Raw genomic sequence first — 23580 nt, 5'->3', positions numbered from 1 at the left:
GAAAGAGATATTTCCCTTAAAAAGGGAAAAAGAAGCAAACCATTTTTGAGACATGTTCTGAATTTACAGAACTCTTAATCTTTACTTTCACTTCCCATCCCATCCTCCCACCTCATCCTGCCAAAAAATAATTTCCATAACCAGAGGAAGCCTAAGAACCCTGCCACTAGAGACTAGGCCATTACTAATGAAAGGGCTCCAGAAGAATTGGTTGAATAATAATAATAATAATACATTCCACTGTACCAATGCCAGTTCTGTGATTTAAAAGCACTTTACAAAAGTGAAAAACTGAGCCTGATAACCCCTCTGAGAATTATCCTTGTGTTACAGGTGCATAAAATTGAGGTATAGCAAGGTTAAATGAACAGACTAAACACAATCTCCTTGTGACTCCGAGTGACTTGTAAAGGACTGGTCCTGTATGGAAATGGATTTCCAGGAGATGCAGTTCTCAGCAGGCCTAGATGTCTAGTATGGATTTTACAACTGAGAGGGACCCACATGACCAAGGACTACATATATGACTAGAAAGAAGCTCAATAGAGATGGACCTGCAGGAAGCAAGAGAGGAAGCAAAGCAATCTACCCATGATCAGGGGTGAAGGAAAGGCCTTTGAGATGGCAGGATGTAGAAGAGTAATTTTCAGATGACTACGGCAGCCATTTTCAAACTGTTCTACATGTAACGAACAATGGAATCACCTTACCTGAGAGAACAAGGTCCCACAGCGGAACTCAGGCAGACATCAGCATGGGACAGCACCGCTCCTCAGAGACCATGTGATACAGGCAAATGAATCCCTCTCTGGAGGCAGCCACTTTGGAAAGGAGAAAATGGTTCCATGGAGATCATGTGATAGGAGCAGATGAAACTCGCCCAGCAGGTAGCCATCTTGGAGAAAAGGAGAGCCATGACAGAAGCCCAGATGAGAGCTTGGGCGTGGCATCCTGTCCTCAGAGCTGCATAAGCCTGAGGAAATTGTGGACTGCACTGTAGGCTAGAGGATTGGGAAGCCCAGCCACAGCACCTCTCTTGCTTCTTTTCCCCTGGGAGCCCTGCTGAGCTGCTTGGAGGAGCACCTGGCCGCTCCAGAGACCCACCAGTGGGGAGGGCTCTTCCCCAAGAACCTGTGTGGTGTGAGGTCTCCTTGGGGGGCAAGGGAACTGGAGGGATATTGATCCAACCCACTGTGAGCTCTGGGTGGGAGGCTGAGCTGGGCTGGAAGCCCTTCTCACATAGGGCAGGGCCCCTGTGAGAGAGAGTTAAGACCCAAGGAAGGGTTGCACTTTGACTGCCTGACAAGTGGGGGTGTGCAGGTGTTGGCAGGGGAGATTGCCAGAGCTCCAGCCTAGATCCTCTTCCCTGTATGCCAGAGGATGAGGGTCTGGGCAGGGTAAGCTAAGTACAGGAATTTTGGCGAGGGAGCACCTGCCTGCAGCACAGCAGCCCCTGGGGCTGCCTCGTGAGACCCTCACAGCAAGAACCCACCCACACTTCCTACAGGAAGGGCATGAAAGCAGCTACCCCTTCCTGGGCATCCAGTCCAGGCTAGCCATGTACACATATGATCCGAGGCCATCATCGTGTACGTTATTGACTGAGGGTGTAAATAAGTTTCTGACAGTTTACCAGCTGTGTGTTAATTAGTTTCCTTAACCCTCTGTAAATAAAGTGTACATAGTTGTAAATTGTGTGGTGTCTAATTAAAGGTCCAGGGACACTAGGTGCCTTTCTGTGAGGGTGGGCAGTTCCAGACTGTGGGCACCTCCAGGGATCTGGAGTTGGGTTGTGGCTTTGTGGGTAGCCCCACAGCCAGGGTTACATATGGAAAGGTTTCATGATAGGTCATCAGGGTTTCAGCAGAGAGATTGGGGTAATGGTCTCCTGGGATGTGGTGTGCTACCATTACTAGGCCAGGTCACCTGACTCCATGTCAATTCACAGGGTACTGGTAGGGGTTCCATGGCAGCACAAATGACATGAAAGAGTTCTGTGACTTGAGAAAATATGAAAACCACTGACCTAGGAGAAAGCTCTTTATCCTGATGTTAGCAAATTGTTTCTGATACAAGGCTTTTCAAACTGTTGAGCCTAAGCAGAGCTAATATGTGTGTACAGATACCCCTGAGCAAACAATAAAGAGACTATAGAAATCCAGGGAAGGAAAGAGCTATTAATCTAGTCAGTGAGATGTAGAGGATTTCTTCTTGTCCAAGGCTTTCTATTTGTATTTGGACTCCATCTGTCTTAAACGAGGACTTTTACTGATATTTGGCTACTGGGCTAAACCCCAAAACGATTCTCCATTTGGATCATATTGCTGATCAGTAGCTAAACGGAAAGTTGAGTATAGCAGGTTCTTATTTGTCTGGCTGTGCTCTCTTAGACCTTGTTACATATTAATTTTTGGTGGTTTAGGGAGCTCTTAACCCCTGGATTGTCCACACATTAAGATATGTAAACTAGTTTTAAGCAGCCCTTAGGCATCTTAAAGTTACACCATTCCAGGGCAGGTTTATTTCTGAACTGTGTTATCCAGCTTATGTTCCACACATGTGTGGCTACTTCCCAGAGAAGCCACTCCAGTTTCAGTCCTCCAGCTTCTTCCAAGTTTGTCCACACAGCCCAGAAGGATGGGGGAAGGGTATTCAGTGTCCCCTCTCTTCATACTCCTGTTCTGTGTGGACAAACATTCCACCCCCTAAACTCTATTGCCTGGAGGGTGGTACTTGAACCAACACAACTTCCCCTCCCATTCTCAGGGCTGCAACTGGGCTGGGCAGCTCACAAGGGCACAGATCAGTATGGGGGGGAGGGCTGAGGGGATGGATGGGGGAGCAAAATAGGGGGCCAGATCAGGGTCTCTCTGAGCTTGGGCTTCCCCCCTGGAGCAGGGACAGTATTCCCATGAGCTGGGGCTAACCAATCTCAATACCAATCTCAATTTATTAAAATATGAGATTTTCTTTAATTTACTTACTATTTATTGCTTTTTACATTATTTTATTTTTGCTTCTTTTTATTTTATTCTTCAGTGGTTGACTTCCTTCATTTCACCACCCCGCCACCATTCTCACCCATTGCCTCTCCACCTCCTATTTCACTGTCCAATTCCCATCATTAAACTCTCTGCCTTCTAGCCTTAGGCCCCCATTCCCATCAACCCATATCTCCAACCCACCCCCATCTAGAACAGAGATAGAAGCCAGTCCTGGTGTACCAGCCCTTTAGCTCACCAACCCACAGCTGTAGCTCCCAGTCAGGCCTCTGCTTGCCAGCCCTCTAGTGGTTATTTGCTGATGTGCAGGTCAGAGACAGCCAGAGAAAGTTTTTAGCCTGAAGATATGATTGCTCTAAACTCGAGCTAACACACCAATTAACATTTGAGAAACTTGAAGTATAATGTACAATAAAACCCGTAGTCCCTGGCACAGAATGCTAGAGGCTTAGGTCCCAGGTCCTGGCTATTAACATTTTACTAATTTACTCCTTCTGTAGCACCTATTTCTAGGGTATCTAGACACAAGATATAGAAATAGGGATCATGTGATAAATTACCCCCAAGGAACACTATTTCTTTATTCAGCCACTGTTGCTTAGTTGGTAAGACAATATTTCTCTTTCTTTTCTTTTGGCACATACACAGCCCAATTGCAAGACAAATTCTCAGAATCTTGTCTCCCTAACTTTTAATTTTGTGCTAGGTGAAAACAGAAATAAAAGTGTTTCAGTTTATTAAAAAAAAAGCAAATGGAAACTCCACTCTGCTTTAGCAGACAGACTGGCATGAGGCAAGGAGGAGGAATGGAGTCTGCAATGATGCTATTTCTATGCTGGAGCTTACAGAAGGATTTATTTGGGTTTGCTACTCTGGCATCTTCTACCAGCATTTTAATTTATTTTGAAAAGCACTGTGAAATATTTTGACTGGCAAATATTGGTGTGAGGATTAAACATTGTTTAAACTTCTGAACTCTGATAAGGTAGGAATCCTCAAGGTGGAGTGGAAAAGTTGGAAGAGTTAGCCCCTTGTTTGTGAAATCAGCAGATTTATTGACCAGATTACTCATTTTATGCTGATATATAAATGCTGAGGCAGAGGCACAAATTAATTAAGAAACAGTAATTGATCTTTGCAACTGACAAAATCATGGTTTCTGGTATACAGTGGGTGTGTCTACACATGCATTAGATCCAGGAGCAATTTACTCACCAATAAATGCTCCACGGCAGGTCTCTACACGTGAAGAGAAGCAGGAGCAGATTTGCTGCTAATGGCAGCAGACTTCTCTTGCTTTCTGGAGCTCTGCAATGGGTCCCTGCCAACACCAGGGGGAGCTGGAGGCTCCTCTTGAGTACTAGAGGAAGGGCTGGCAGGGAGCACAAGGCCAGAAGACAGCTGTCTCCTGACCAGGGTGGAACATTGGTCTCTGCCCCAGGGGGGCTGCCTGCTGCAGACAATGTCTGCCTGCGCCAGCAGCAGGGAGCTCCCAGCCCTGGCTTCTTGATCAGGACTGGAAACTTGGAAAGCGTGGCAGGGGGAGGGGCAGCTCCCAGCCCCCTGCTCATCAGCAGCTAGCAGTGAGCCCCCAGCTGGGTGGAGATTCCCCACCCAGCCAGGGGCTGCACCACTGATGTCTCAGCTGGAACCTACTCCATCCCTGCAGCTCTTTCCAAGCCCCATATCTCTATAGCCTGATCAGGGCACAGGGCTGGGATCTGCCCTTGACCAGCTTCATGATCACGGGGTGGTGGCTAGAGAACTGGTTCCCTGCTCAGCTCTGCAAGCATTGAACTGGGTGGGTAACAGGACGGGGAACTTCCAGGATGGGAAATACATGCTCAGCTCTATGATCTCAGAGCTGGGCATGGAATATGGTTCCTCAGCCCCTGCCAACAGGAAGCTCCCAGCACCAGCTCTATGACTGGAAGTACTAAATGACTGCCCACTCCTGGCAGTGCATGGGTCATTTTTGACTCTACTGCACAGTAGGTTATTGCTACTGCACAGTAGTGGTGGCGTCATGGTTAGTGCCCACTGATGCTACCTCTCTATAGCAATGAGCTACATCACTGTAGCTCATTCCTACGGTGATGTAGCAACTTGTATAGATGCACTCAGTGTCAACTAGACCAGGACATTATACCTAGATGTAAATTCTGTTAGATGATTATGGTTAATTTCTCTATTGTTGCAAATAGCACTGGGGAATCTTTTATGGCTTGATACTGATGGCTAGAAAATGATATGTAGAGGTTTGTTTTTAAGAATTGGCTCAGAGGTAAAATAGATATTATATTAGCACAATGGTCCAGGGCAACAGCAACGATTAACTGATTTCTAAAGGCCTGTTTTTTCACACAGTTTCACAGCCTTCAGGGATGACAGGGTGTCTGTGGCCAGGGGATATACATATCCTGGGAAACTGAAAACATCTAAACTTTGTTTTCATAATAAAGATAGACCTGGTTCCAGGGCTACAGTGCCCACTTGCAAAAACCCTTGGGATTTCTGGTTTCAAATAAAAGGATCAAATTAACATGTATGCATGTGATATGTTTATGAAAATAGAATTTTGGCTGACAAAACAGAACGTGGACAGTATGACCACTACAGGAAGACCAATCCACAATGCCCAAAGATGAAGAGTCATTGGAAGAGAGAGATTACCAAAGGTGAGTTTTTAAAAAGCAGGTGGGCAGGTGGCATCAGCCCCTGACCTCCAAGGTTGCTGACGTCTGACATTCAAGCAAACAACCTCAAGGTGGTGTTTACATACTGGCCGAATGGATTGCACACCTTGTGTATATTCTTGGCACTGGGGAATTTGGGTAATGTATGTTGTAATCATCTTACTTGCTTTTCCTGCATTGCTCTTATTTCCTATCACTGTGTATCAATAAAATTCACCTATTATCAGCTGGAGGAGTTGTGGTCTGTCTGAAGGCCGTGCTCTCCCAGAGCAAAGTATGGAGGCTGGGTTGTGAATCTAATGCCAACAGATACCTCATCTGAAAGATCTTGAGCAGCACTTGGCTCAGTATTATGTTAAGAGGCAATCAATTCATTACCGATATAAGAGAAGAATGTCCAACACTGGCAATTTATATCACCTAGGTGTTGCTTTAAAATCTCATCCCACACCTAGACTGTGCACCTACCTATGATTAACCTGTAAATTGCTAGGATCACAACACATGGTGTCATAGTCACAACCTGTTTTAAATAACTAGACCTAATTTCTGCAGTCACCTATTTTATCTTATTTCTTGACTGATGATTTTTCTTCAGTAGCCGATTCAGTAATTACAATGTTCCATTCTTCAGTGTATGAAATAAATGGTATTTTTCTTTTGATTAAGATGAGTTTATTCACCAAAAGAACACATAATGTCCATCTTTCTAATGGCCTGAGAGTCATTGGAATAGATCTTCTAAAATAAACAGAGATCTGAAATCAATCAGCTGAAATAATTAAGATCTCTTTCAAACCATTTAAAAGAAGCACTCCATCACTGATGCAGTCTAGCTTTGGGGTGGTGTGGTGGAGTTGGAATGTCAGCAGACATTAATCTTAGCAATAAGGGCATCCATATGTCCAGTGATCTAATACATATAAGATGAATTTAAATACTAGCCTGATGAATGTTACTGTGGTGGTGATTCATCATGATGGGTGGAATTTATCCACCTATAAAGTATGTACAATGTTAGAGGCCAAATTAGTGATCATATTCTCATGTAGGTTCATGAGTCTGATAGAAATTAATTTTCATATATGGGACTCACAAGCAGAAGTTAGTTTATGACTGGTGTTGGGGTTATCAGCAGAAAAGTTTAGGAACCACTATTCTAGGCCCTCCATTATGAAGTTAACATTTACCCACTTCAGAGCTTTGAACTAGAAAATAATCCCAGATTTAGCACAAATGTTATTTACAAAATGTGCCTGGTTAACTTCAGTGTCAGAACCCTGAATTTATACCATGTAATAGTTGGTGACATTCTGATAACATAACTGATGACGTTCTTATTAAATGCACCTTCATTTAATCAGTGCATTGCTTATTCCTAATAGGCAGGTGTAGTCATCATATAATGGTAAATGTTGTCCCTTTCTATTCTGACAGCCAAACAATTGAATCTACAGATCTTGTTTGCTATAACATATTGTTACTGTAGTTGAATATTATCACTGTTAAAGATTCCTACTTTTAAAAAATTACTAGTCTTTGTGATAGCATTTGTCTTTATAATTCTTTGTATTTAAATGGCTGTATCTTTTGTACAAGGGCATCAGAATGTTTTATAGATACTAAAATTATTTTCAACACTTCTGAAGAAAGACCATAACCATTTTACAGAAATGTAAACTGAGACACATAACTTGTTCAAGGTCACAGTGGGTGTGTATGCACATGCATTTACTTCAGCCTAGACTTACTTTGCAGTAAACTACTGCACAGTGGGTGTGTCTACATATCACATTATGTCACTGTAGGAATAGGCTATGGTGATGTAGCTTGTCACTGCAGTGAGGTAGCATCAGCAGGCACAAACCATGACACTGACGCTACATTGCCGTAGCAAGGAGCTACCTCACTATAGTGTGTTGTAACAGTGACATAGCTGCTAAAAGTAACTGTGCACTGCTGGGACAGTGCAGTAACTGCACTGTTACTGTACTGTGATTTAGTACTTCCTAATGCAAGTAACAACAGCATCAGGGGGTGTTGGACCTAGATTCATAGATTCATAGATGTTAGGGTCAGAAGGGACCTCAATAGATCATCGTGTCCGACCGCCGGCACAGGCAGGAAAGAGTTCTGGGTTCAGATGACCCCAGCTAGATGCCTATCTAACCTCCTCTTGAAGACCCCCAGGGTAGGGGAGAGCACCACCTCCCTTGGGAGTCCATTCCAGATTTTGGCCACTCTAACTGTGAAGAAGTTCTTCCTAATGTCCAGTCTAAATCTGCTCTCTGGACTTGGACTTAATTAGCACCTAATTATGCACCCAATCAGTGGCTGTTTCACAAGTCCAGTTCAACGGGGGTGGTTTTTGGCCCTGGATCAGCTAACAGATTAACCAGGGCATATCTAATCACCGCCCAATTAATCCAGCAATTAGTGAGCTATGATTAATAAGGACAACGACCCTATATATATATATGTGTGTGTGTGTGTGTGTGTGTGTGTGTGTGTATACACACACACACACACACTGAAATGAATAAAATAGTTTATTAAATCACAGTTAATAACAGGTAAGTAAACAACACACACTCACACCTGGTCCCCAAAATTACCCTTACCAATACAACAATATAATTCTTATCTTATACTTATCCTATCTAAACCTTAACAACTCTAATCAACAAAATTATAATATTCACTGAAAGATGGGGCAGACTTTATTGAGGGAGAGGGGAAACTTTATTAGGCTGGTGTCCCTGTCTCTGGTCTTCTGACCATGGTCCGCTCCTCAGGCAACCTCTCGGTAGTGCTTACCTTCCTCTCACAAACAGGGAGGCATGGGCAAGTGGTGCCACCTTAGTCAGGGGGGGCATGTGCTCTCTCAGCAGCCAGTCAGCAACTGGAGGGGGATTCCCCTTAGAACCAATTGCGCCGACTGGGAAGTGTGAGCAGCACTCCCGGAAGCATGAGTGGCGTTCCTGGAAGTGCCATTGGTGTTCCTGGAAGTGCCAACAGTGCTTCACCTGGTGCCCAGCTGGCACTTCCCAGCTGGCACTTGCAGAGGGGGCACTGGTGCTCCTGCCTGCCCCCCATGCCCATTGCCTAAGTGGGGAGTGCTGCCTATCAGGGGGTGCACGTGCACTCCCATGTACCCCCTACGTTTCACCACTGCAGGGAGGCGTAACCCATAACCAGGACAAGAGTGAGGGAGAAAAGGTATGGGTGATGCTTACAATGGGAAGTAGCGGGCCGCTGCTTTATGTGATACACATACCTGGAGGGAAAGAAACCTGGGGAGCCAACCCTAGCTACCTCTAGCGAAGATTCACTGAAATGGAGGGAGGAGATCAATGGAGCCTCAGAGGTCACTGGAATCCAGCACAGTGTGCCTCCATGGTGCACCAGTCAAAGAAACTAGTCACTCTATCCTAACTCTCACTCCAGTCTCTCACCCTAGCAACACAACAACCAATTCTCTCACCCAACATTCTTCTCCTATCTCTCAGAAGCTCTCCACACCACTTTCGTATTCAGTCATACCCCAAACACACACAGACCTCTTAGTCAAGCTCTCAGTCAAGCCACCTGTCAATCAGAGCCCCTTTTTTATGGGTAGTGCACCCCATTCACACAGGCTCTGCACCCAGCACGTGGGTGTGCGCATGGCCATTCCTTTCAGCATCTCTACAGGTAGTTGTCACTCACTTTACAGAAGGTGGGTCAGATGGAGGTCACCAGTTGACCCACCTAGAACCAAACATAGGACCAGATAACCTTAGCATGATCTCAGGCCCAATTTTCACTCTCAATAGGGGCACATGTAGCCATGCCCAATAAGGGTTTTTGGGTAGGTGTTTACACATGCAGGGTTTATGGAGAATATTTGCTCCCAGTTCCCTGCAGCCCTGCAATGCACCCCTGTGGCCACTGGGGGGAGCTCCAGGCTCCAGCGGCAGCTGCCATCACCTGGCAGCCATCTTTAAAAGCCAGCTACACACGCTGCTCTCTGACTAACCTCTTCCTTGCTCAGGAGCAGTGTGGCAAGCGCAGAGGTAGTACATGGCAGCTTTCTCTGTGGCCACTCTGCCTCCCTATGCTATGGCTGCTGCAGCCTCTGGCCCTGGAAGTGATGACAGTGTTCTGGGCTCCTGATGGCAAGTCCAGAGTGCCTGCTGGCAGGCTAGAACCCATGACCTGGGCTCTTGCTGCCACAATTGCCCTGCTGCCCAACTGAGCTGACTGTCAACTGGCCCATGGATGTCTCACCCTGCTTGGCTCCCAATGACCAGCAACTGCCAACCTGCCCACAGCACACCATCCTTGGGCCACTGCCACTGTCCCTGCTGAGCTGCTGCCACCACCAGAAACATGGGTGAGGGACTCCACAATGCCACCGCCAGAGCCACCCTCACCTTCTTGGACTTCCAGCCCCACTGCCTCTGGGCCTGCAATGCCAGCCAGCACTGGTGGCTGCATGTCATCCAGCAGACCTGGAACAATGAGCAATGACTGGACAGCTTCCACATGACCCAGGCCATCTTCTGGGATCTGCTTCACCAGCTCTGGCCCCACCTGGAGTGGCAGGACACCAGCATGTTCCCAGTCCTTTTTGTCAACACCTACCTGGCCCTCTCACTGCTGAAGCTGGCCAAGCCTGTCAGCCTCCAACATGTTGGACATCTGTTTGGCGTGGGCAAGGCCACCACTGGGGAGGCTGTCCTGGAGGTGTGCAGGGTCCTCCAGGATGTGCTGGCAGACACCATGTTCCACATCTGTGACCCCCTGGTGGTGGTGGTGGTGGCGGCAGGGTTCTGTGCACTGGAATTCCCCCAGTGTATCAGGGCCCTTGGTGGGACCCACATCCTGGTTACCTGCCTGTCCCATGAAAACAGCCCAGCTGGAAAGGATTTTACTCTGTCGTGGACCACTAGGGAACATTCACCCATGTGAGCAGCACACACAGTACCCATGTGTTTCAGAACTCCTGCCTAGTGGGACTGGTGGAGAGCGGGCGCTTCACACCAGGGATCCAGACCTGCAGCTGGCTGCCATTGTGGTTCCACCCCTGCTCAATGGGACCCTGACTACCCACTTCTGCCCTGGCTCATGCAGCCCTACATTGACCACCTGGACTCCCAACATGTCCACTTTAATTGCTGCCTGGGCCAGACCTACACCCTGGTCAAGTGCATCTTTGGCTGCCTCAAGGGCTGCTGGTACTCCCTTGCTGTCCTCCTTGAGGTCACTGAGGAGAACCTCCCCTGGGTCATTGTCTCAGCCTGTGTGCTGCATAATATCTGTGAGGCCCTGGGAGAGCTGTTCTATGATGTCTGGGTGGAGGAGACATGATGCGCAGAGGATGCCTGGCAGCAGGAGCATCACTTGGAGTGGCAGCAGTGGACCCCACCCACCGAAGCACCAGGAGAGCCACACACCCACCAATGGGAGCCTAGGCACCTGATGTAGGAGGTTGTAGCTGACCACCTCTTCCAGCACTCCTTGCTCTAGCCCACCTGACCTGCCACCCACAGCCCCTCTACCCCCTGTCCACCCCCAGCACCACTCTCATAGGAGACAAATATCCAAATAAGTCTTTATTCCCCTCATATCACACACCCTTCAGCTCTCCCCCCTCCCTTCTCAACACACAGAGCCCTTTCCACCTTCCTTTTCAACAAACAGAGCCCCCTCCCCCTGCCCTCCCTTCCCCCATGGTCCCAGACTCCATGGCATTTGCAGTGGGCAGGGGGCTTGTCCCATGGTGAAGTGGCTGCTGGTCCTCCAGTGCAGGTGGCTCCCCCTCTGCCAGGGGCTGTCTGTGGCCAGCAGGGATGATGTGTGGTCCTGGCCCTGCTGCTGGCTGCTCCAGCTCTGCACTTGTGTGGAGCCAGGGTGAGTGCTAGGCCTGGGTCCATTTGGGAGTACTGGGTGGCAGTGGACCTGGGGTGTGGGCTGAGCCAGGGGATTCTGCTAGCTGGAGGTGGAAGAGGGCCTCCTCCCAGACCCAGGTGGGGGCCTGCTGCAGGGCAGTGGGCAGCTGCCAGGGGGCCTGCAGGGCTAGGGATGGGACCTGGGCAGAAGTGGGCATAAATGAGACTGCCAGGCCCAAGACAGTGTCCATCACCTGATGGTCATTGTCCATGGCCTGCACTGCCCAGCCCAGTATGGTATTCTGCTTCTGCAGGACCTGGAGCCGCTCCAAGTCCAGGAGGTTGGGCTGGTGCATCTGGAGGTCCCCAGTGGTGGGTCATAGTGACCCTAAGCTGGCATCCCTGCTGTCTACTATAGCCTCTCCCCCGCATCCAGATGCTGGACCTGCGGAGCCATGAGACAGAAGCCTTTTGTGAGAGTTTGAAACATTTCAGAGATAAGGTGTTCTGTACAGGGGTCAGGCATTGCCTGGCCTCAGATTGGGGGTCGGCCATGCATGGGTACGCAGGGACCATGGTGAGTTGGGCCCGGCAGGCTTGGGCCCAGGTGGCTGAAAGCCAAGCCTTCATCCCTGCTCACTCATCTGGGGCCAGCAGGCTGCTGGGTGCTGGCCACAGGCAGTCTTCCTCCTCTGCCCCATTCCCAGGGAAGGACAACACATGCTGCCATGGCTCCAGACCCTGCTCCCCCCACTTTCCTCCTGCAGGTCTACCACTTTGCTGCACTGCCACCCAGCCTATGGTGCCCAGGCTCAGGGTTGGGGGGCTCCTGGACAACTGGGACAAGGAGCTGCCTGCATCCCCACCTTCCCCACAGGGGACCTCTTTGGGGTGGTGCCCTGGAGCCAGCCTCCCCCCCCATGTCATCACTGTGGGGTCACAGGTGGGGATGTTGCCCTGTAGGGTCAGGCCAACTCTCAGGATCTCAATATTGCACTATTAGACAGGAGGGTATGACACAATTGCACATATACACACACACTACCAGCTCAGGCACATACACATCCAAACCAGCCTAGGCACATGCATACCTACCACCAATTCAAGCACATACACTATACACCCCAAAAGTTAGACCCAGTTCACTAATTTGTATATCATGCACACAATGACATATATATACATACACACACACACACCAGTTCACACACATACAACCCACCTACACATACACACAGGTAAGTCCCTAACTTGGATGTTATGGTGTGTATGTGTGTGCTTGGGGTACTTGGGGAAAGGTTAAGGTGAGAGAGAGAGTTAAAGTGTAGGGAGTGAAAGTTGCCAGAACCAGTGGACTACAGAGAAACTGGCTGAGTACCTGAGGCTTGGGTTTACTTAAGGTAGATTGGGGCTGGAAACTGAGGCAGACAGCTGAGATATTGTGGGGTGGGGGGCATATAAGTGGTGGCAAGGAGGAGACAGCCAGGAAAGAAACTGAGGCAGAGACCTGGTTGCTCAGGGGAAAAGAACAAGGCAGCAGGGATAAGACAGTGGCAAAGAAACAGGGGGTTTGGAGACAGAGAGGAGCTCAGGTCAGGTGTTGGAGGTGGCAGTGAGCCAGAAGCAGGAGAGGAAGAATTGAGACAGAAGTTAGAGGGGCGAGGAGCAGAGATTGGAGCAGGGCCATACCATAGTAAAGCAAAACCCAACTGAGGGGTCCAAATAACAGTTTTATCACACAGACAACACACTACATGGCCCCATGAAGTTATTGGTTCACACACACACACACAAGCAGTTACAATGGCAGCAGGAGAAAGAGACTCAGTGGAAGGGCTGGAGTCCAGCTAGGGAAGAGAAGCAGAGTCCAAGTCCTTGGTTGAAGAGGGGATGAGGGGTGATAGCTACCTATCCAGGCTGGAAAGGGGTCCTTGTCCAGTAGGTGTTGTCCAGAGAGGGGTCGCCGGCAGGGCCTCTGGGTGGATAGGTGGTGTTGCATGGTGCTGGTCCAGATGGAGAGGGTGTCCCACTGGGTCTGTCTTCACTGCCCTTTTTTATAGGGGCAGACCTTGTGTGACCCTAGTGACAGGAGGCATGCCCAGGCAAGGTTCAGCCCCTGGTGTACTAAGCATGTGTGCTTCATGCAGGGATGTGCAGTTTCGGGTGTCTATAATGGTGGGGTACAATGGTAGAGTTGCTGGTTCTGCAGGGTCTTCTGTCTTTCAAATGCTGGGTTCTTGTCTCTGTTTCTGGGTGAGGTCCGTGGTTCCTGGATGAATCAATGTGAGGTGATGGCCCAGTCATTACAGGCCATTCAGTAGAGGCCTGCTACCATTGTATTTCAATCATTCCCAATCACTCTCATTCATCCGGGAACCAGTTTACATGGGAGGGGAATGTGACTCATACAGTTGCAACACGGGATGCCCGGGCAGAGGACACAAGATGGAGACTTGACATACAAAATGGAAACTTGACATTACTTTGGTTCACTTACAAACACAGGCCTAAACCATACAATATCCATATGAAACAATAAAAATCAATACAAAAATGATAATAATACAATATACAACAGTAAGAATTAATACAAATACACATACGTTACTGCACAGCAACTAATCACACTATTGCAGGTAGCAAATTTAAGCATGATTAAGTGTTTTTACTGAGCAGTAAGGATGCACACATGTAGATGCATGCGCTTACTACACAGTAAACTAGCAAATGCACAGTAATGTATCTCATGTAGACATGCCCAGTAAATCAGTGGAAAAAAAACACAATAGAAGCTAAGCATCATAGTTGACACTTTGATTATTGTTACAAGTTGTGTCCTACTAATGGGAATGTTACACTGCTATTAACAATGGCTTGGCCTTTAAAGGGCCAACAAAAGTTAAAAGCACCTTAAGGAGGTGCTTGTTTGAAAATACTGTCCAAATGTTTCACTGATATAATCTTCTTAAAATGTTGGGATTAGTACACCTGCATAGAGAAACTAACAGATATAGCTGTTGAAAAAAGTTCCAAGGAAATTCCCACAGTGACTGATCTGGAACCAAAAGGTATGAGTTGCACAACCCTGATATTTTTTCTCTGCATTTTTGATAATGTATCACTATTAAGCATGGCTTTCACCATTCTGATTTTTGTATTAACATAATATCATAAAGCCCAATTTTTTTCATTACAGAATTTGTTTTTATTTAGCAGTATTATATAAATGCTGAAGTTCTTGTGGAAGGAGTGTGGGAGGAGGTGGGTGGGGGGGAGTGGAGGAAGCAGCATAATCCAGATCAAGAGCTTTCTGGTTAAGCATGGCCATTTAGCTTTGTCATAATGACAGGCAGACTGGTAAATGCAGTTGCCCTGAGTGCTTCAATTACTCCTCAGATTCAAGAAGCTGCCTGGAAAAAAAAGGAATTATTACACTAGACAGAAATATACATCAGAAAAATATCAATGTAATGTGTAAAGCCTCCTTTCTGCTATTTGGTTGCATGGATTGGAAACTACTTAAGGGTTTTTTTCCTAACTTATGCTGCACTAAGTCACAAATGGCATGTAGTTACTCTGTTCCGTCAGATGGTGCTTGTTCATACATCCAATGTTAGATATACTCATAGTATTGGATATGAGTACCCACAAACTCTGATGAAAAAGAGCGTTGAGTCCTAAGTACATGACAGTCTGCTGCTGCTAAAGTGAGTTAAGCTGCTTTGATCAGTCCCCAGTAGCATAACAAGCAGGGTTTGAGCCAGGGGCAAACCCTGTGGGAGCGCAGGGATGCCTCTCAGTTTTCAGAGCAGGGGGATGAGCAGAGTACAGAAGTCTTACCCAAAGCAGTCCTCTGCTGCTGCTACCCCTGTATGCACTGCCTGCCCTGGCTTTTGTTTTTAAAGCAGCAGCAGAAAAGTGTCTGTGCGTTGGCTGCTGCTGTAATAGCGATGCTGTGGGATGGCGTTTACTGTAGGGGTGCAGACTCCGCAGCAGCGAGTGATAATTTTGGCATTCTTTCTAAGTCACTGCCTCTCTCTCTTCTAATTTAGCTTCAACACATAATAATCATTCAGGTAACTTATTAGTGGAGGTCCCATAGGCTGTGTGTACATTGTGATAGTTTCATAGTTTCATAGTGTCATAGATGTTAGGATCAGAAGGGACCTATTAGATCATCGAGTCCGACCCCCTGCCCTGGGCAGGAATGGGTGCTGGGGTCAGATGATCCTAGCCAGGTGTCTGTCCAATCTCCTTTTAAACACCTCCAAGGAAGAGGACAGCACCACTTCGCTGGGAAGCGTATTCCATTTTTTGTCAACCCTCACTGTAAAGAATTTTTTCCTGATGTCCAATCTGAATTTGCTCTCTTCCAGTTTGTGGCCATTATTTCTAGTTACCCTGACGGGCGCCCTGGTAAACATTGTATCCCCTATTTGTTGCTGCCACCCCTTGAAGAGTTTGTAGGCAGCCATGAGATCACCTGTCAGCCTCCTCTTGCGGAGGCTGAAGAGGTTCAGGTCTCCCAATCAGTCCACATAGGGTTTTTTCTGTAGGCCTTTAACCAGACGGGTGGCCCTTCTCTGAACCCTCTCCAGGCCATCCACATCCCTCCTGAAGTGCGGTGCCTGAAACTGGACATAGTACTTCAGCTGCAGCCTGACCAAGGCTGCATAGAGGGGAAGTATCACCTCCCTAGACCTGTTTGTGATGCACCTACTTATGCAACAAAGGGTGAGGTTAGCTTTACTTATTACCTCATCACACTGGTCACTGGTGACTCATGTTCATTTTAGAGTTGACTACTACTCCGAGATCCCTTTCCGCAGTTGTGCTACTTAGAATGGTACCTCCCAGGCTATAGGAGAGTTGATGATTCTTCCCCCCCAGGTGCAACATATGACACTTATCCTTGTTAAACTGCATCCTATTCTGTTCGGCCCATTTCCCCAGTCTGTCCAAATCAGCCTGGATTCGCTTCCTGCCCTCTAGTTTGTGTACCTCCCCCCATGGTTTGGTGTCATCAGCAAACTCGGACAAGGTGTTTCACTCCCTCGTCCAAGTCACTAATGAAGATATTGAATAGTACCACTCCCAGGACAGAGCCTTGGGGGACTCCGCTGCCTACATTTCTCCAGGTAGAAACCAACCCGTCCACCACCACTCTCTGGGTGCGTCCCACAAGCCAATTTTCTACCCACTGGACTATGTAGTAATCTATATTACAACTGTTTAGTTTATTTATAAGAATTGAGTGCAACACTGTGTCAAAGGCCTTTTTAAAATCTAAGCAAATAACATCTACCGCTATTCCTTCATCCAAGCATTTTGTGACCCAGTTGTAAAATGAAACCAGGTTAGTCAGGTAGAATCTGCCTGCTGTGAACCCATGCTGATTGTCCCCACAAATGTGATCCTTAACAATTTTATCAAAGGTCTTGCCAAGGATAGAGGTGAGACTAACTGGCCTATAGTTACCTGATTCCTCCTTCCTCTCCTTGAAAATAGGGACCACATTGGCCCTTTTCCAATCGCTCGCGACCTGTCCTGAGCACCACGAGTGATGGGAGATGCTGAATCATGCCATAAGCTCCAGTTATACAATCCCGCTCCATATACATCAAGCCAAGAAAGAAATGGAGGAGGATACCACCAGAACCACTTGCAAAACATAGTTTTCTTGTTGGCTCAGGAGCAGCAGCTTTGCATATTCCCACCAACTTGTTTTGGGCATTGTTTGTTGTGGGCGTCTAGGGCTTATGTCCTCAATGGCATGACTGAACACCCTACTGCCATGGTGTATGTATACCCATAATATACTGTGCAAGGTAGAATTGATCCTTTCCTCAGGGAACATGTAATCTCAGCAAGTTCCTGTGGGTTTTGAAAGAACTAGCTCTTGTCCTTTCTGTCTTTTGGCAGCTAGTAACACTATGTCGCATTTAAGACAGACAAGATACACATGCCTGGAGTGTGCTAATGACAACCATGAAAAAGGAAACCTATGACAAATGGTATTTATTATGCACTGTTGACTGCCTCACTAACTTTACACTGCCCAATAATCAATTTTCTTCCGGACAGTTTGTCACATTCCAGATCATCTAGTGAGATGTATGGATGGACACGTACAAATGCTTTGGCTGCAAAAATGTGTATGCCAGTTGCACTCACAAAATGGAGCTTAGTTTCTGAAAATGTAGGCCTTGGGGTATAAATTATACAATCTGCATGTACATGAACTTTAGGGGTATTTGAAACCCACTTGTACCTTGAGTATATGCCTCTCTATTTTTTCATCATAGTATTTTGTATGTTCTTTTCCTACATGGCACTATATAATGGTTGTTCAAAGTGTAAATTCCTAGGTTTAAAACTAGACAACATACACCTTGCAGAGATACCCAGTAATTACAGTTTGATGACTCAAGCTGGGTGTTTGTCTTTTTGTTTGATGCTGGCAGGTAACTTATCACAAAAAGCTTTTGAAGTAGCACCTAATTAAGATGAATGGAGGAAGGTCATAGCTCCAGTGGTGCTATTGGTTCAGCCTTCTACTGTCACAGTAAGACATCCATGAGAAGATTTACTGAGAAACTATTCAGTGCAACCAGAATGGGGAATGCTATTTAAAAATCAGTTGGTAATGAAAAGTTTTGAATCTCACACACCAAGACAGCTGGCTACCAAAAACTCAAGTAAGTCACTTGACTCTGGAGGTATGACAATCAGTTGGTGTGAATTGGATGCCTATAGTGGCTGGGTTGGTTGTGGTATCTGTAGTTACTGGGCTGGTGGTGGCATTGGCATCCATAAAAATTGGCTCCTGGGGCTGCTGCCCTGGATTTCACTGTATCAGGGACCTGGCTCGGCTTTGCACTCACTGGGGTGATGACAACTGGAGTGCTTCATGGCCTGTGAAATCCCAGGCTGTCCTGGTGACCAGCAATGAGCCCACAGGCAGGCAGTACGTTCCTCCACATGCTTCTGTCACAACCCAAAGTTGTGAGTGTTTGTTTTGTGTGTGCTTCGGCACTGCTAAATTATGTTCCTGCTAAATTGTAGCTTCTTTGCACGGTGGAGTTCTCTGCTACAGAGAAGAACTCCGGTGCAACGGAGAATTTTCCCGCCAATTTGTAGCTTTCTTTGCATGGTGCATTTCTTTTGCATCTCAGAAATGCACGGTACAAAGGAGTTCCCGCCATTTGTATTTTAATTTGAGCCCCATTATTGGCTTGTGTTAAATTATGCACACGTGGAGGCTAGCAATTGGCTTGCTAGCCATATAAAGAGCTTGGGTGGTTTCCGCCCAAGTTGGAGAGAAAGCAATTGGAGTTCGAGAGGGAAAGCGTGAAGATCTCTAAGCGCTGCGGATCCTTATGGACCCAACGCATTTCTTAAGAAGGCAACAGAGGTCTAAACAGCCTCTGGCCTCTCCCCGTCGCCAAGCGCAATCCTAGACGTATCCCTATCCTATATACTCAAGATCCGAACCCACGGAGCTTTAACGACTCCGGGACCAGAGAGCTGAACCAAACCCATGGAGCTTCGACAACTCCATGGGAAAGAAATTGCCGAACCCGCGGAGCCTTAACAACTCCGGGGCCCAAGAACCGAATTTGTCGTAGTCCTCCAATGAGGATTTAAGCGGAGCTGAACCTGGAAACTGTCCAGCCTACACCGCGACCATCTTGGGTGTAAGTAAATAATCTTTGAATCAACCACTACGCCTCTGTGACTAATTCTAGTCCATGCGTGCCTTGCCACCGTACGGTCTCCTCTGACCCTGCGTGCCCGGGCTGCTGGCCACAGCCCGCATGCGCAAAGACGGGTCCGGATATCGCTCCCGGCTCGCACATGGCGACATGGATGGGATCGGGAGGCGGCCCGCACAGCTTCCTCTCCAAGTAGGACTGGAAATTGGCCAGAGATGCACTCTCTACATGCCCATCCCCTGGGCAGAGCTGGGAGCAGTAGCTGGGCTCCACCCAGCCCCAGAGCCGTGCTGAAGCCAGGAGTAAGTGGCCAGCATGCCCGGTGGTGTCTAGAGTTGGCAGGCTGCAGCTGCAGCCAATAAAGAGCCCCACAGGGGCTCTCAGCACCAGGTAGCTGCTGCAGGGCATATGGGGGTAGGCAGGGGTCCAGATTAGCTCTAGTCAACCCCAAACTTCCTTCATAGGGCAGTACCAGCCTCAAAGAAGGGGAGGCAGTGATGTAGGCAACAGTCCATGCTGCTTCCCTCCATGGAAGCAAAGGACACCTCACTTGCACCCAGCCAGGCACTGGCTCCAATGGCAGGAACTGAACTGCTCAGCAGAAGCTGGAGACCAGTTACCAGTAAGGGTCTCGTGGGGCTTTATGGCCCCAAATACCTACAGGAGTGGGTCTAGGACAGGCTCACCTTATGAATCAGGCTCTGGACTGGGGAGCATACCTCGAAGAGCCTACCTGCCCAGGAAAAAGGTGAACATAAACTATAAGGTCAAAGCACAGCCCACAAACAGACAGTGGACACCCTTATTTATATTGCATTTCTTTATTAATGTTGATATGACATGGACATCACTGGCAGCAGACACTTGCCAAAGTCACAGGGCTGGGTCAGCACATGTTGGCCCCACACCCTTCTGTTTTTCTTCTTCAAGCAGGACCTTCTCTTCCATTATGTGAAGGCGGGTACCTAGGGGACAAGGTGACTATCCCAAGAAGAGCATGGAAACACCTGAGTGGAAAGGGGTGGCATGTAGAGGAAGTGGAGCCCCATAGAAGACACCTGGACAACAAGACCTGCACTGTGCCCTTCTCAATGAACCCCAACTAATGGTCAGGTACCACCTCCAGATAGCCTTTTCATATAACACCAAGTTGTGGCAGGTGGGATATAAAAAAAAGAGTGAAAACACCTGTTGAGAGTCTGGCACCCCTTCCCCACTCTGGCATACCCCTGTAGCCCGGGTCTCGCTATACCCGCTCGTAGGGTATGTGCAGATTTTACATTTAGATCGACCTAACTAGGGTTGATCTGTACAGGAATTTGGGGCGGAAAGATTGGGCAAAACATGGCCAACCCAATTTAATTTAGCTCTCCTAAATTAGGTTGGGAACAGGTTATCCTAATCTAAAAAAACATCTGGACATGTTCAGAACACAGCTCTGGTGGCTGGAAAAGCCCAGCCCCAGCTGTCCCTATCTCCAGCCCCTGCCCCAGCTTTTCTTACCCTACCCTCAACCCCAACCAGTTTATTTTTAGCTCCTTGACTCTCTTACCCCTAGACAGACAACCTCCTCTATGTACCAGCCAGCCATCCTCCCTGATTCTGTCAATCATCCTGGACCTGCCAAGTGCCCCCATGCACCCACCAGAACTAATTTCTATATTTAGGTACCTAAAGTAGCAGTTGGGCACCTAATTCTCCCTTGTATATCTAGCTCTAGTTTGTTTGTGTTTACAGTATTCTGTTTACTCTCTCCTTCTTCTATGATCTGTTGATTGTAGGTCATGTGCTGGTAGTGGGGAGATCACATTTGCTGATGGTGTAATCACAGAATCCTGGCTCATTACTTCCACTGCATGATTCACACTATTACAAATGGGAGGGGAGGGGTTCATGTAAATGTGTGTATAAATGTGTTCCATACTATTTGAAGTTCGGGAGCCCCAATCTCCTGGTTTTGTAATTAAACCCCAAACTAAGTCACTAAGAGAGTGTGGGAAGCATGCCTGAACCTGGTAGGGAGTGGAGCTAGAGAAAGTAAGCCTCATAGTGGCAAACGCATTGTATTTGGGGACTAGATGTTCAGATTAGACTAACATTCTCCCATCCCCCTTGGTCTGAGCTCTGTTAATTACAGTGCTACTTCTCCAGGCCAGTTGGCTGGTATGCTGCCTCCTACACATTGCTAAGAGTGCAATGAACCTGCCATAGTTTCTAATGCTACCTTACATAATTAGAAAAAAAATACTTAATTGGAATACATCTCTTAAACAGAGAAACTATAAAGTAGTAGTTCTAAAGATGTAAAAATATTGGAAAAGTTAATTGTTCAGTTTATTCCTTTTTTATTTTTTATGTATTACATTTTTACATAGTAGGTATTATAAAGAAATACTGGCAACTTAATCAGGTTTTACACTGGACCAAGTAATTATATTTCACTACCATTTTTAGTTAAGGGTAAATTACTTTCTGACTGCACCTGCCCATGAAGAAGGAGAGTTACAATAACAAGATGTCAGGGTTCTTGTTTGTTGTAAATTGTATACTCCTTTTCAAAACCCACTGAGGAAAAAGTCCTTCAGTTGTATTAAAGTGATGGAAAAGAAAAATAGGATGACAAGCCAATTCAACTTTTTTCTAAGCATGTGTCACTACCAATTTCTAAGAACTTCACTGGGGCTAAATTAGTCCTTTTGGCTTGCTTTATCTGACAATACCCCCAATTAATTATGGAGAGAGCAATCACAATTTTTTCACACTCAAAGAGGCTGCTAAATATCTAGATCATCAAACCACCAAATCAGAAATGAAAGCAAGGGAATTACAAATGAGCTGTTTGGACAATAGAGTATATCTATTAGTATTGAGTTTTATTAGCGTCTTGAGGTCACATATAGAAGTCGAGTCTGTGTGCTCATAGCTCTGTACAAATAAAGCAAATCCTTCATCTGAAGATGTACTTAAAACGTTGACCTCTCTCAACATAAGTGTGTCTCAGTTTAGAAATACAAAAACCATTTAAAAATATGAATGTACCACTCCAAAAAAGCTGTGATATACAGCCAAGCCCTCAGATACCACGCATCTGTACTGAAGAGAACACCCGGGATTGCCACCTCAACAAGCTTAAAAAGACTTTCACCCAGCAAGGACACTCCTCCAGAGAGGTAGATCGCACGTTTGAAAGAGCCACCTGGATACCACGTGAAGAACTGCTGCAGTACAGAAGAAAAACACCCACAAATCGCACACCGCTGCTTATGACATATCACCCCTCCCTTGAACCTGTACAGAAAATCCTCAAAAAATTGCAACCCATACTAGAAAAAGACCCTATTCTTAAAAAGATCTTCCCAGAGCCACCCATCCTAGCCTTCAGACAAGCACCGAACCTCGCCAACCTCATCACCAGAAGCAAACTTCCTCAAGCCCAGAACACACCAAAAGGATCCAGACCATGCCAGGACAAGAAATGCAAAACCTGCCCCCACATCTCCACCACCCGCACTATTACTACACCCCACAACAGAGCCATCAGCATCCCTGGATCTTACAGCTGCACCTCCAAAAATGTAATATACCTCATCCAATGCACCAAATGCCCTGATGGAAGATATGTAGGAGAGACCAAACAACAACTGCACACCAAAATGAACGCACACCGGAAATCTATCAAAGACAGAAACACTCAATTACCAGTGGGGGCACATTTCTCACAGGAGGGCCACTCCTTCTCCAATCTCTCAGTCCTGATCCTCAAGGGAAACTTACACAACACTTCCCAGAGACGAGCCTATGAACTCCACTTCATCAACCTCCTGGATACTAGAGATCATGGACTAAACATAGACATTGGATTTTTGATACATTATAATCTGCCTGGCAACTGACTCCCCAGCCCAGCCCAGCCCAGCCCAGCCCCTGGCTTCTTTACTTTTCATTCCATCCAGGAAGAGCACACACCAACTGCTGCAGCTTCCTGAGCCTGACGAAGGGTTTTTGAACCCGAAAGCTTGCTTAATAACTATTCTCCAACCATTTGGGTTGGTCTAATAAAAGATATCAAATTCACCCAAGGAACCTTGTCTGCCATGATATCTAGAGACTTCTTTCTGGTGATAGACAAAGGTAAAATGGTCTTGTCATTTGTAATAGCTAATACTTTACCTTGGGGTTTTCTTCTCAGAGTTCCAAGGGGCACTAATAGGTTAGAAATGATGTTGTGCTTGGCATCCGACAGTAGGCAAATGCTCCTCATCCTGAAGATCTTATTGCTTAAGACAGATTGTGA

This window comes from Alligator sinensis, unplaced genomic scaffold (assembly GCF_000455745.1).
Source record: "Alligator sinensis unplaced genomic scaffold, ASM45574v1 scaffold460_1, whole genome shotgun sequence".
NCBI lineage: Eukaryota > Metazoa > Chordata > Crocodylia > Alligatoridae > Alligator > Alligator sinensis.
Note: the sequence above shows the minus strand (reverse complement) of the source record.